We start from the raw sequence: 10,487 nt of genomic DNA on the forward strand, positions 1-10,487 counted from the left end.
AATGGAATTAAGTGCTTATTTCCCACTAGAGAATTGCATGTATTAAAATGTTATTATTGGGAAAAAGGCAATTGAAATTCCTCTAAGTGTAGAGTCTGAGGTGAATACCTGGATAAACATCCTTTCTGGCAGGAAACTGTAAGGGCCGGTTTATGTATAGACACAGGAAATGAAACATATACCTCTAGGAAAGTCAGTAAACACATGCCTTCATTCAACAAAGATAATGTGCCAGGTGTCATTTCAGCACTGGGTGCACAATGGAGAATACAAAAATTCCTGTCTTCCTAAGTCTGCTGGAGAGGACAGATTTATACAAAATATGTTATATCTTAGTGGTAAAGAACCCAGCTGCCAATGCAGGAGACAAAGAGACGCAGGTCCGATCTCTGGCTCAGGAAGATCCCCTGGAGGAGGGCATGGCAACCCACTCCATTACTCTTTCCTAGAGAATCCCATGGATAGAGAAACATGGCAGGCTGCAGTCCACGGGGTCGCACAGAGTTGGACACGACTGAAGGGCCTTAGCACAGCATGCATATATATAACATATGCTGTGATGTCAGGTGGCAATATAGGCTTGGGGAAAAAAGCAAGCTCTGAGGGTAGAGCCTGATGGAAGAAGTGTATTTTGGATGAGGCAGTTAAAAATGCCTTCATTTTTGGGCAACATAGCCATATGGCTTGCGGGATCTTAGTTCCCTGACCAGGGATTGAACCCTGGGCCTCCAGCAGTGAAAGCATAGAGCCCTACCACTGCATCACCATGGAACTCCCCAAAATGGCCTCGAATTTTAAAAATGATTAGATTCTAAACTAATTATAGACTTACAGGACTTTGCAAGGAAATGTACCTCACCCAATGCTGACATCTCATGCAATCATAGTGTGATATCAGAACCAAGGAATTGACGTTAGTGCAGCCCATAGAGCAATTCAGATTTCACCAGTCATACATGCACCATAGATCTATGTAATTTTATCTTAAGTGTAGCCTTGAGTAATCAACACAATCAAGGTACCAAAATGCATATATAAATCATATCTCAATAAAACTGTTATAAAAAAATACTCAGTTGTGCCATCATCACAAGACACATCATTGGTATCACATCTGCATAGCCACCTGTGTGCTCAGTCACTTCAGTTGTGTCTAACTCTTTGCCATGCTATGAACTGTAGCCTGCCAGGCTCCTCTGTCCATGAGATTCTCCAGGCAAGAATACTGGAGTGGGTTGCTGTTTCCTCCTCCAGGGGATCTTCCTGACCCAGGGATGGAACCCATGTCTCTTATGTCTCCTGTATTGGCAGGCAGGTTCTTTACCACTAGCACTAGCCATAGCCACACCCATTCCCTAACCCCTGGCAACCACTAATTCATTCTCCATCTTTATAATTATATTATTTCATGAATGTTACATATGAAATCATGGAGTAGATATCCTTTGAGATTGGTTTTTTTCTTTCAGTAAAAAGGTCAGTTTTCATTCCAATCCCAAAGAAGGGTAGTGCCAAAGAATGCTCAAACTACCATACAATTGTGCTTATTTCACATACTAGCAAGGTAATGCTCAAAATCTTTCTAGTTAGTCTTTAATAGTATGCAAACTGAGAAATTACAGATTATGAGCTGGATTTAGAAAAGGTAGACAAACCAGAGATCAAATGACCAACATGCTTTGTCACAGAAAAAGCAAGCGAATTCCAGAAAAACATCTACTTCAGTTTTATTGACTAAGTGAAAGCCTTTTACTGTATGGATCACAACAAATTGTGAAAAATTCTTAAAGAGATGCGAATATCAGATCATCTCACCTGCCTCCTGAGAAACCTGTATGCAGATAGAGAAGCAAAAGTTAAACCAGACATGGACCAATGGACTGGTTCAAAATTGGGAAAGGAGTACGTCAAGGCTGTATATTTTCACCCTGCTTTTTTAACTTCTATGCAGAGTGCAAAATGCTAGGCTGGATGAAGCACAAGCTGGAATCGAGATTGCCAGGAGAAATATCAACAACCTCAAATATGCAGATGATACCACCTTAATGGCAGAGAGTGAAGAGGAACTAAAGAGCCTCTTGATGAAGGTGAGAGAGGAGAGTGATAAAGCTGGCATAAAACTCAACATTCAAAAGGTGGAGATCATGGCATCCGATCCTATCACTTCATGAAACGATGGAAACAGTGGCAGACTGTATTTTCCTGGGCTCCAAAATCACTGTGGATGGTGACTGTGCCATGAAATTAAAAGACACTTGCTGCTTGAAAGAAAAGCTATGACAAACCTAGACAGCATATTAAAAAGCAGAGACGTCACTTTGCCAAAAAAGGTCCATATAGTGAAACTTATGATTTTTCCAGTAGTCATGTACAGATGTGAGAGTTGGACCATAAAAAAGGCTGAGTGCCAAAGAATTGATGCTTTCGAACTGTGGTGTTGGAGAAGACTCTTGAGAGTCCCTTGGACTGCAAGGAGATCAAACCAGTCAATCCTCAAGGAAATCAACCCTGAGTATTCTTTGGAAGGACTGATGCTGAAGCTCCAATACTTTGGTCACCTGATGTGAAGAAATGACTCATTGGAAAATACCCTGATGCTGGGAAAGATTGAAGGGAGGAGAAGAAAGGGGCAACAGAGGATGAGATGGTTGGATGGCATTACTGACTCAATGGACATGAGTTTGAGCAAGCTCCAGGAGATGATGAAGGACAGCAAAGTCTGGCATGCTGCATGCAGTCCAAGGGGTCACGAAGAGTCAGACATGACTTAGTGACTGAACAATGACAACATAAATTCCTTGAGATTTGTCCAAGTTGTTACATATATCATTCCTTTTTATTGCTGACTACTGTTCCACGGCGGGCTTCCCACGTTGTGCAGTGGTAAAGAATCCTCCTTCAATGCAGAACACGTGAGTTTGATCCCTGGGTCAGGAAGTTCCCCTGCAGAAGGAAATGGCAGCCCACTCCAGTATTCTTGCCTGGGAAATCCCACGGACAGAAAAGCCTGGCGGGCTACAGTCCATAGGGTGGCAAAATTGTCAGACACAACTTAGTGATTAAACAGCAGCAGCGGCAGCAGCAGTGTTCCATGGTATGGATGTACCACAGTTTGTTTAACCATTCACCCATTAAAAGACATTTGGTTAGTTTTTCGGTTTTGAGATATTGCAGATAAAACTGCTATGAACATTGATGTACAAGTTCCTGCATGGAAATAAGCCTTTGTTTCTTTTGGCTAAATGCCCAGAAGTGTGATTGTTTGGGTTGTATGCTAAGTATATGCATGCTCTTTTCAGAGGGGCTGGTTTCCAGAGAGACTGTATTGGTTTACATCGCCCAGCAATGTGTGAGTGATCCAGTTTGTCCCCAGCCTTGCCAACATTCGGTGTTAATCATGTTTTTCACTTTAGCCATTTTGGTAAGTATTCCTGATTATCTCATTGTAGTTTAATTTGCATTTGTCTCATGACTAATGATGTTGAATATCTTTTGATGGACTATTTGCCACCTATATATTCTCTTCAATGAGACCGTTTTGCCCATTTTCTGATGAAATTGTTTGTTTTTTTAATGTTGAGTTTTGAGAGTTCTTTATATATTCCAGATTCTAGATCTTTGTCAGATATGTGATTTGCAAATATTTTCTCCCAGTCTATAATGTCTTTTCATTCTCTTAACAGTGTCTTTTGCAGAGCTAACATTTTAAAAATTCTGATAAGGTCCAATTTATTTTTTTTCTTATGGGTCATTCTTTTGATATCAAGTCTAAGAACTCTTTGCTGAATCCTAAGTCTTTAAAATTTTCTCCTATGTTTTTTTTCCTAGAAATTTTATAGTTTAATATTCGCATGATTAATGAATTAATTAATGGCTGCACTGGGTCTTTGTTACTGCATGTGGACTTTCTGAGTTGCAGCAAGCAAGGGAATATAGTTTTAGAGCTTGCAGATCACAAGCTCTAGGGTGCACAGGCTCTGTTGCCCTGTGGCATTTGGGATCTTCCTAGACCAGGGATTGAACCAGTGTCCCCTGCATTGCAAGGAGGATTCTTAACAACTGCACCACCAGGGAAGCACTACAAGATAATTTTGAGTTAATTTTTGTATAAGCTGTAAAGTTTAGGTTGTTTCATAATTTTGCTTACGATGTCTAATTTCTCTAGCACCATTTATTGAAAAGATTACCCCTCTTCCATTGAATTTATTTTGCTACTTTGTCAAAAATTAATTGGGCATATTTGGGGGCATACTTAAGAATTCTCTATTCTATTTCATTGATCAATGTATCTTTCTGTCAGTGCCACATTGTCTTGATCACTGTAGCTTTATAGTAAGCTTTAGAATCAAATTATTCCTCCCACTTTATTCTTCTTTTCCAAAAACTGTTTTGGCTATACTAGGGTCTTTCACTTTCTATATAAATTTTGGAATAAGCTTGTCTATGTCTGCAGAGAAACTTGCTGAAATTTCAGTAGGAATTGTGTTAGAGATTTAGGGAAAATTGACTTCTTTACTATGTTGAATCTTCCAATCTATAAACAAGTGTGTCTCTCCAAGGATTTAAGTTGTCTCTCATTCCTTTCATGAGCATTGAATAGTTTTCTTCATACAGGTCTTACACATATTTTTGGTAGACACATATAGAAGTATTTTATTTTCTTTGGAGCAGTTATAAAGAATGTCTTCTTGAGGAGAAATAGTTGAAAGAGACCTGAGAGAAGGGAGAAGATGAAAGTGAACAAGAGTCAAAGGTTCTGAGGCAGGTGTTTGCTTGATGTGTGAAAGGACCAGCAAAAAGAACATGTTTAGATGGAGTGAGCTAGAAAAAGAGTGGGGCTTCCCTGGTGGCTCAGACAGTGAAGAATCTGCTTGCAGTGTGGGAGACTAGGGGTCGATCCCTGGGTAGGGAAGATTTCCTGGAGAAGAGCATGGCAATCCACTCCAGTATTCTTGCCTGGAGGATTCCATGGAAGAGGAGCCTAGAGGGCTACAGTCCATGGGGTCACAAAGAGTCCGACACAACTGAGCAACTAACACACACAGAGAAAAAGAGTAGCGGCAAATGAGATCCAGGAGGTTGCCAGGGGTCAACAGCACCTTGGTGAAGTCATGATAAGATCTTGGAATTTACCTTGAATGTGGTGAGATGCCATTAGAGAGTTCTGAGCACAGGGATGCTATGATCTGACTTACATTTTCAATGGATCACCCTGGCACCTGGCTGGAGAGTTGACTGTAGGAGGGTATAGGGAACAGAGTGCTCCGTATAGGGTATACCCGTATAGGGCATAGGGAAACAGGAAGCTCCTGGAGTGGCCCAGGAGACGGACGATGGGAGCTCCAGCCTGGTTGACAGCTGTGGAGGTAATGAGGAGTAGTTTGAGTCTAGACATATTTCAAATGTGTAGCTGACAGGAATACACTGATGGATTGACTGTGGGATGTAACACCAAGAAAAGAGTTAAGGATGAGTCAAAGGTTCTTGCCCTGGGTGCAACTGGGTAAATGGTGGTGCCATTTATTGAGAAGAGGAAAACTATGTTCTCTCTTTTTTTTTTTGCTTTTTTTTTCTTCCTTTTTTTTTAAAAAGAAATTATAGTTATTAATAATTTATAATGTTGCATTAATTTCTGCTGTATAGCAAAGTGATTCAGTTATACACACACACACATATATATATATACACATTCTTTTTTATGCACATTCTTTTTATATCTTCCTTTCCATTATGATTTATCATAGAATATTGAATATAGTTCTGTGCTATACAGTAGCACCTTTGTTGTTTATCTATTCTATATGTAAAAGCTTGCATCTATTAATCCTAACCTCCCACTCCATGTCTCCCCCAACCTCCTCCCCCTTGGCAACAAGTCTGTTCTCTATGTCCATGATTCTGAAAAACTATATTCTTTAGTATAAAAACAGAACTGTCTCTGCACAGAAAAACTGAAAACCTGAAATACCATGTGCAGTCAGACTGAAATGGGTAAGATTACTCTATCCCAAACCAGGCTCATTTCTACACTGTTAACTACCAGTTGGACTTCCTGCAATTACTGAAATGGCACAAAAGTCCTTAATTTTGATGAGGTGCCATTTGTCTATATTTTCTTTTATTGCCTATAATTTGGATGTCATAGCCTTGAAATCATTGCCAAATTCAATGTCATTCAGATTTTCCCCACTGTCTTCTAAGATTTTTGTAGTTTTAGCTTTTACGTGTAAGTTTTTTTATCCATTTTGACTTCATGTTTATTGTGTAAGATAAAGGTACAACTTCATTCTTTTGCATATAAATATCCAATTTTCCCCAACACTTCTTGTTGAAAAGACGACTATCATTTTCCTATTGAATAGTCTTGGTACCTTCTAGAAAATTAATTGGTCATATAAGTAAGAGTTAATTTTCAGGCTGTCTATTCCATTATATTGGCCTATATGTCTATCCTTATGCCAATATCATGGACTTCTCTGGTGGCACTAGTGATAAAGAACCTGCCTGCCAATGCATGAGATGTAAGAGATGCTGGTTTGATTCCTGGTTGGGAAGATCCCCTGGAAGAGGGCATGGCAATCCACTCCAACATTCTTGCATGGAGAATCCCATGGACAGAGGAGCCTGGTGGGCTACAGTCCAAAAGTTCACAGAGTTGAACACGACTAAAGCAACTTAGCAAAGCACATGCCAGTATCATCATGTTTTAATTGTTGGAGATTTATAGTAAGTTTTAAAACTGGGAAAAGTAAGTCCTCTAATTTTATTAATCTTTTCTCAAGATTGTTTTGTCTATTCAGGGCCCCTTGTAATTCTATAAGTATTTGAGGATCAAACTACTTGTCCATTTCTGTGATAAAGGCTGTTGGAATTTTGATAGGGATTGTGTTAAATCTATAGATTGCTTTCGAAGTATTAACATCTGAACATTGTTAAGTCTTCCTATCCATGAACACAGAATGTTTTTCCATTTATTTAGATATTCTTTAATTTCTTTCAGCAACATTTTGTAGTTTTCAGTGTACAAGTTTTTCACCTTCTAGGTTAAATTTATTCTTAAGTATTTAATTCTTTTAGATGCTTTGTAAATGGAATTGCCATCTTAATTTCCTTTTCAGAACATTCATTTCTGATGTATTGAAACACAACTGATAATATCTCATCTTTATAAGAAAAGAAAAAGGAACTTAGACTAAGTTGTTCAAAGGCCCTTGGCTAATCAGGTTTCTTAACTCCAAATCGATTGTGCTCCTTCTCTGAGAAGGTAGTTATTCTAGCCCCTTCCCCATTTTATCCCTTCCATCTGAATTGATGCTCTTACTTGTTAAATAAGAAATACAATAAAGAAAGGGCTTCCCTGGTGGCTCAGCTGGTAGAGTCTGCCTATAATGCAGGAGACCTGGGTTCAATTCCTGGGTCAGGAAGATCCCCTGGAGAAGGGAATGGCAACCCACTCCGGTATCCTCGCCTGGAGAATCCATGGACAGAGGAGTCTGGTGGGCTACAACACATGGGGTCACAAAGAGTCAGACACAACTGAGTGACTAACACTTTCACAGAATAAAGAAAGACGTGGAGCCCTGCAAGAATTATCCTCCAGATTCGAGCCAGTGTGACAACTGAACTGTAAGGAAGCAAGCAAAGCCTCAAGGATATCCATGCATAGCCCATACATACTTTGATGTTCATTCTTTTCAAGTGGAGGGCCCAGAGGCAAATAAAGAGTCAACATTGAATGCATGACCTCAAAATGCCAAAATATTTGGTGAGAATGACTCAGAAATCAAGAAGCTACTTGTAGCAAATCGAGTACTATAATACATTGTCACACAGGAGAGCTTCTCTTGGACCAGATAGAAGGACTGTGTTATGACATGCAGACGGGGTTAAGACTCTGGAGGAACTGGGTGGGGGGTGGCTCAGGTTCAGGAGAGGAGGAGCAGTTCACACTCCACCACCATGAGGTTGGAGACCAGGAGTGTGTCAAATCACTCAGAAGTCTCTAGAAGACACTGTTGATCCTGCCCTGCCTGAAGGAGGGGATGGATGAGCTTTCTCCAGGACCTTGAATACCATTCAAGAACCACCAAGAACAGGACTTTCCTGTGTGTCCAGTGGTTAAAAATCCTTGCAGTGCAGGGACTGGGGAACTAACATCCCACATCCCACCATGCAGTTAAGCCCAAGGGCCATAACTACTGAGCCCATGTGCTCTGGAGCCTGCTCTGGAGCCTCAACATGATGCAACTGAGACATGTAGCCAAATAAATAATTTTTTTTTTTTTTTTTAAAGAACCACCAGGAAATCTTCTCTTCCCCAGTCCTCATTGAACATTTTCCATCCTGTCCTGAAACTGCTGTCTGACAGGACCTAGAATTTTGACTTCCTGGAGTGCGAGTCTCAAGGAGTTGAGAAATGAGCACATCTTCTCCCTCCTCCTAAAGGGAAGAACTTTCTGAATGGAAGACAACACTGTAGGGTCGTCTCAATTCATACTCTTCAATCTCTTGCATAAAGGATTTATCTTACATTGACGTGATTCTTTCTCAAAAGATGATGGGATTCTTCTACCTTCCCAGAAATTCCAGACAAGGGACCATATAGCTTTCATTCTTGAAGAACTGCTAACATTTTTAGGCAGAGAGGTCAGGGACTGCATGAGCACTTGCATAGGTTTCTCCCTAATGCGTGGAATACTGAGAAAATCCCATAGGGCTTCAACGCTGTCACAGTAACAACAGGATAGAAAATAAGGGGAGAAAGTTCCCAAAGCAAAGCAACGGTATGGTGTTATGCAACCTGCTCTGCGACTCAAACTTCAGAATAACAGCCATTTCATTTATATCACAGAAAAAAATAACTGTGGTAGGTCATAAGGTTTTAAATTATTTTTCCAGTAGGAATATTACGCCCTGATGACATAGACTATTTCCACTTCTTCCATAAATCACCAGCACTTCCCTCAAAATGGTCCGTTGTCTCCAGACTCTCACCCTTCATACCATCCTCACATTGACAGATTAATGTTCTTACATGTATCACTCCTCTGATCAAAATTTTTCACTGCTTCCTATCACCAACAGAATGAAACCTGAATTCCTCTGTATGCCGTTTGTAATTTCTTACCAATCAGCTTCCCTGCTTACCCACTACTACGTCCTGATGGCCAGGCTGGTCATGCTCTGAGCTATCGTCATAGTTTCCTCCCCTTGTAATGCCAGCTGGGCTCCTCTCTACTTTTCTAACTCCTCCTACTTACACTTCAGGGCTAGATTCAAATCCCTACTTCTCCACTTCTATCCACGCTGACCTTCCGCTGCTATAAATTCCTAGGGAACACTCTCACCATATCCCTCATTTTGGCACCTTATTTATCCAGTGATTAGTATGCATATCTAACTGCACTGGATACTCTGTGGGTAGAGAGAATAGAGTAAGGTCCTTGGCTTAGAGGAGGAGACTTTGCTGCTTTGTCATAATGTATTACTGTTTCTTGAGGGCAAGCCTTGTCTCCATGGTAAAAATCCAAGATCTCAAGTTCTTCAAGTATGTCATCCCTATCATGGTGCCACATACATCCTAGGATTTCAGAAAAAGACTTGTTAAATTGAATTAAATCCTCTCGGGCTTATGCACTACTTGAGGATGATAGCTGAAGTGCAATAGCTAATCTGCTCTAAAATGGCCAAGCCTGACAGGACTAGTCCACCTGGGCTAGGCTGAAGGGGTTGGGGTTGGGGTTGTGGTGAGAAAGGAAAAGCCACCCTAGTGTGCTGCCCCATGAACAGCAGGAAGAATTGCTCACTGCAAGTCCACTCTCCTGGCTGGACTATTGGTTATTTAGAAGTGGAAACCACTGCAGGGTGAAATCAAATCCCGTGACTGACAGGCAAAAGAGTGAGAAAATGTAAAGAATGGCAGAGTAGGGAAGGAGAGCAGCTTAAACCTCCTGGGCCAGCCTACAAGTAGCCTATGAGCAGCAAAGGGCCATCAGAGAGGGACTGGCCTCTTTCCGCCATAACCAAAGACGCCAGGGCCAGCCATTGGCAACCACAGTTTAGAGTTTCACACATTAGCAATAAAGTAGCAATAAAGGCTTGATGCCTACACTTTTGGTTTCCAGACACATGCTGTCTGAATGCTCTCTGAAAGCAGGAGCGGCTGCCTGGAGTGACTTTGAGGTCATCTCTCACACAGGTCCCTAGCTGGAAGGACTTGGACAGCAGAGACTCCAAATGGTGGTCTTCTCCATGGAGCTCTGGAACAAGCTGAAAGATCTAACCAAAAGCAGAAAAGACTGGCAGACTGGGGAGCAGGGCGGGATCTTCTAGATGCAGTAGAAGCTTCAGCTGACTTCAGGCATCCCTTGTCTCTCCCACATAAACCAGAAGAGTCCACTCTATGCAGACAGCCAAGTTGAACGATCATCAGGCCAGTCAAGATGCCCGCTGAGTCTTGTGGCAACTACTGGCCACGATTTCCGATT

The sequence above is a fragment of the Cervus elaphus genome, chromosome 18 (genome assembly GCF_910594005.1).
Source record: "Cervus elaphus chromosome 18, mCerEla1.1, whole genome shotgun sequence".
Classification (NCBI taxonomy): domain Eukaryota; kingdom Metazoa; phylum Chordata; class Mammalia; order Artiodactyla; family Cervidae; genus Cervus; species Cervus elaphus.